This window comes from Papilio xuthus, unplaced genomic scaffold (assembly GCF_000836235.2).
Source record: "Papilio xuthus unplaced genomic scaffold, Pxut_1.1 DF827777.1, whole genome shotgun sequence".
Classification (NCBI taxonomy): Eukaryota; Metazoa; Arthropoda; class Insecta; order Lepidoptera; family Papilionidae; genus Papilio; species Papilio xuthus.
Genome location: NW_013530872.1, coordinates 3,967,480 through 3,972,364, shown reverse-complemented (window position 1 = coordinate 3,972,364; position 4,885 = coordinate 3,967,480). Strand labels below are relative to the sequence as shown.

General features: G+C 33.4%; 1 protein-coding gene across 1 annotated transcript in view; it reads left to right on the top strand.

Moving 5' to 3' along the window:
• Positions 1–976: 976 nt before the first annotated feature.
• The window catches only part of mal (molybdenum cofactor sulfurase), a 22,135-nt gene continuing 18,226 nt past the window's right edge, over positions 977–4,885 (top strand). The window contains exon 1 of the mRNA XM_013309568.1: positions 977–1,302. The gene's annotated coding sequence lies outside the window, so the exon portion shown is untranslated. The remainder of the gene's footprint in view (positions 1,303–4,885) is intronic.

Sequence of the window (4,885 nt, the reverse complement as noted above, 5' to 3'; positions counted from 1 at the left end):
TGTTCTAGCTGTTCTAGAGATATCTTCTTACAAACATCCATCCATCCATCTATACACCTAAACAATCGAATTTATAACATAGTAACATTATTTATAAATAAAAAATGTTAAAGTAAATTATTTATTAGACATCATAGTCGCAGAGGTTCTAGTTAAAATTAATTCTAAGTTCAACAGTGAAAAGACTAAGCGATCAGCATGAGCGGCGCCACTTAGACCTGAAACGTTGAGATAAGTCACGTATTCAATGCGCTAATTTTGGTTGAAAATGTTTTAAGCCTTCCGTCTTTGAAAGAGCTACGGTTTTTCATTTCAAAGTGTATGCATGATACTAGATGATGTGGCAAAATTGTGAAATGATATGATTTTACTTTTAAGAAAACGTTATTTAGTTTATTTTTTTATAACATTTATATATATTGTATCTTTATACGGCAGTATAGAACACAGTGGATACTTATCAAACAAGAAGAAGAAACGAAGAGAGCCTTATATTAACAGTTTTGTGGTACACTTTACTAAAAATCTTTTATCCTGTCAGATTTGGGCTTTGTCACAATAATTTCAATTTAAAATCTTCATGTGATACTTTAAGAATTAATTAATATATTTCTTACTTTATTGTAATTCTTTATATATGTATAAAGAATAATTAATAATAATTATAAATTTTTTTTATTATGTTTTACAAATTATGACAATGTAGAAAATCTTTGCGAGCCCTCTTAAAGTATCGCCTTTGTTTCTGTATTTAGATACTTGATTATAAAGACAACATTTAACAAATTCACTAACTGAAAGGAAATGTTAAAAAATGTGTTAATTACAACCAAAAACTTATCTTAATGTAGGTGTATTAATGAATTACTTTTTACGAGTATGTTCAACGGAGTACATCCTGTAGATATGAGTCAAGTGAATATTAAGTGGTAACAGAGAACACTAGTACCCAGTACAATGCGAGCTACACGTGAATTATAACGCTCCATCGAACATTGAAAATAGACAAGAAGGAAAGAGGCGAGCTTTATCCAATAATAATTCTCTCTCCAATCGCTCTATTTGCTCGCTGCCGTGCCATCTGATATTGAATATGGATAACGTGAATTATATTCAGAGTGGCGGGCACCGTCGACTCGCTGATTCAGTTAAGAGGATTACTTACAACTTATAATTGCTTCTCTTTACTCTATTGAAAGAAAAAGGCGAACAAAGGACCTTTGGAACTGAGATATGATCAAGCTTTCTCAGCCTTAAGATATAAGGTGACTATTTAATTGGATAATCGACAAAGATTCAAAGGTATGTATACATCTGAAACTTGTGCTTTTGGCTAAATACGCATTATAAATATTTATTCTAAAGTCACTGTTTATTGTATTGTATAAGATATATCGTCATCCCTCTCATTATCTTTGATAAAACAGAGATAACAATATGTCTCAAAAACCGACGATTAGTTATTCAGTTCATTTCTGAAGTAAATGTCCGCTCATATATAGCCTACCTAAGTTAAGAGTGACTACGCCTTAGTCAATCAACCAGTGGTTGACTTGACACGTACATATGTTTGAATTTCTTAGCAGATATGTGATACTTCCATCACGAATTTTCTTCGACGTAAGAACATTATACGTATTAAATTCATAAATCGAAAAACATATTGGTACACGGCGGGTATCAAACCAGTAAGTAGATTTCATTATATCAGATATTTTTGAACTGCGTCACTAACGCTAACACTGAAATAAACCGACGGCGTTAAATCGTAAAATTTGTTAAAATTAAAAGTTATATTTTCATCATCAATTTATAATATTCGGCATTTTCACCAGTATTTTACCCAACAACATATGTGTATAATCGCATTATGTTTTCAAAAGCAAAAGTCCGTGCTAACAAAGTTATTTTGCCTGTGTTCGAAAAACTCGTCGCATTGAATGGCCGGTGTTAAGAGTGGAGAGGACGGACATGTTTGCTGCTAACACAATTACCGCTGCACTGCCGGCCTCCTGCAATCTGAAGCCAATTCAATTAACATCGGCTTTTAAGTTCACCTATTGTACTTGCGTACGTACACTCGACAGCCCATTACATTTGACATTGATTGATTTTCTCGTCAGCATTTTTTAAATAACAACAAAATGTATTGTTATCACAAAAAATAAACTAAAGTATTTTTATAAGATATAAAAACTTCTTACTAATATTATAAACGAGAATGTTTTGATGGATGGATGAATGTTTGTTTGGAGGTATCTCCAATACCCCTGAACGGATCTCGATGAAATTTGGCATACAGATAGAACATACTCTGAAAGAACACATAGGCTCCTATTTTTTTTAATTCCGCGTGGATGGAGTCGCGGGCGCCAGCTACTTAGCTATATAAAGTGGCAAGAGAGCGAGCGGCCATGAATTATAAAAAATTAGGCCTCCGCTACACTCATTTAACAGACGACACTGGAAATTTTCTATTGCACTATTGTCTTCTGTATGGTTGAGGTTTTATACCGATCGAGCCTGCATATTCGTTCAACAGATGTTGTTGCTGGCATCTACCACTGTTAAAAATATATGGATAAGAATGGACTGAAGGTTTAGACTCACTAATGACCTGTTATACTGATCTGGATTCTAAACAATAAAGTTATTAAACTTTATTAAATCCTAAACTAAATTAATTATACTTTAATTATATTATTTATTATACTAATTATTTGTTAGTTATAATCAAAATTGTTACTACAAATTAGAAACTGTAATTAAATTTTGTAAATCAATATTGTAATGTTTTACGCTAATAAACGAAACACCCGTATACAATTCGGGTTGCGGAATGTACAAAATTAATTAGTTATGATTTTAATTAGCAACTAAACTTTTGGATTCAGTTATTATTTGTTGCTAAAGCTATTATGTATATCATATTAGGATAATTGATCCGATAGTATTGTACATGTTCAAAGTAACAAATTATGCGAAAAAATTAAAAGTACTAAGTATTATTTTGATAGCGTTGGTTGCTCAGATGTTACTTGACTTGTAATCTGCAGGTCCTGGGTTCAAATCCCGCCATGTTCCAATATCTCCAATATCTTTTTACCAATTTTTCCGACGTTCTTACGGTAAAGGTGATCGTGATGCAACCTGCACATATCTGAGAAGAAATTCATAGATATGTGTGAAATCAACCTCTAATTTAGGGTAGGCCCGAGCCCATCAGTGGGAACGTATAATGAGATGATGATAATGTTCGTATTAATATTGTTTATTATAAAATACTGCTATGTTAGATATTCTCTATAGAATGTAGTTTTTATATGTGTGTACAGAAAACTTGTTGAGTGTCTTCTCTCGCTAGCTCAAACAAATAACAGTGCTGAGCTACTTTTATACTCTAATACGTTGTATTAATTCCGCAAATGATTATTCATAGTCTAATTTATACAATTTATACATTTGCTAAAAAGGAGTCCTTACATGTTACGCAAGGTTTTAACCGCACCGTCCGCGGTCACTCTAAAACCTATTTGCCGGACATTATCAGCGCCGCGAATTTTCTACAATCTCTGTCCTTTGTGTCCGCAACTGGTCATGACATGTCGATTACGATATCCTGCGGGCTGCGGTCTAATGTAGACACACCGACATGATTGTTATTCTATATTAATATGGTTTTAATTGTAGTTATAATGAAGTAAGTCGTTGAAGTCTTTTGTGCATTGTTTTAAAGATTATATCTCTTACGTTTGCTGTATACTTGCTTCTCTTTAAAGTGTGTCAGCAACCACGGGTTGGCTGTCACTTTATGATTCTTTCATTGCTCTTTCCTTTATTTTTTAATAAAACGGTAACTTTTTTAAACGCGATCTGTAAGGCCTAACCATCTGAATATTGGTATATTAGTTCGTTGTGCTTAAACAAACGCAGTGAAATGCCTTACAATATCTAGAAATATAAAACTTATTCCATTGTAAGTAGCGCATGTAAAATCAATTGTAACAAAGTTGAAAGCGCATCACGGGGACAGATGCAGGATGCTCACGTCCGCTGCCAACCGACGCAGCCACTCTGATTGACATCTTATTTCCTCAATGTCACTTTACAACAGTCACACGAGAGAACTAAAACCACGTATAAAATTACTAGCTATCGCCCGCGTCTCTGTCTGCGCGGAATAATAAAAAAACTCCGTTTAGCGGTTCTTGAGATACCTTCTATCAAACATTCGCATTTATAATATTAGTAAGATTTACGATTTTCTACTGAAGTAGGCACTAATTCCTTCATGTTTAGATGTTATCAAAATGTTTAAAAAAATACTTAAATTAATTTTAATGGTTTTAAAAACAATATAAAATGATATTCTCCGTGGGCGTTAAGCAAACATTCGAGTTTGTTAGAGAAGCGCAAGCGGTTTCAAGGCTAATTTAATTCCCGATAAGGGATTGTTATTGCGCTGTTAGGTAACGTTCGGAGCAAACGACGTAACAGACAGTTGCCTGAACCGAAGTAATTACTGCATCCTAACTATAAACAACTAGCCGAAATGGTTAAGTTAGAGAGTTACCGGTAAAGGTAAACTACATCCCACCTAATTATTTATTTATATGTTTAATTCATTCACGATATATTATGTTGTAATTTGAAAATATAATGTCGTAAGTTTTATTTTCATAGACACTTAGTTTAACGTTCCGATTATTTGCTATAAACTTAGAGAGAACATAATTTTACATTTTTAACTTTGATACTTATCATCATCAACCTGCCCTTATCCCTATCGAGGGTCGGCACAGTATGTACTACTCCTCCATACATCTCTATCAGCCGTCATATCCGAGTCTACCCCCTTCTTACGCATATCCTCTTTCACACAGTC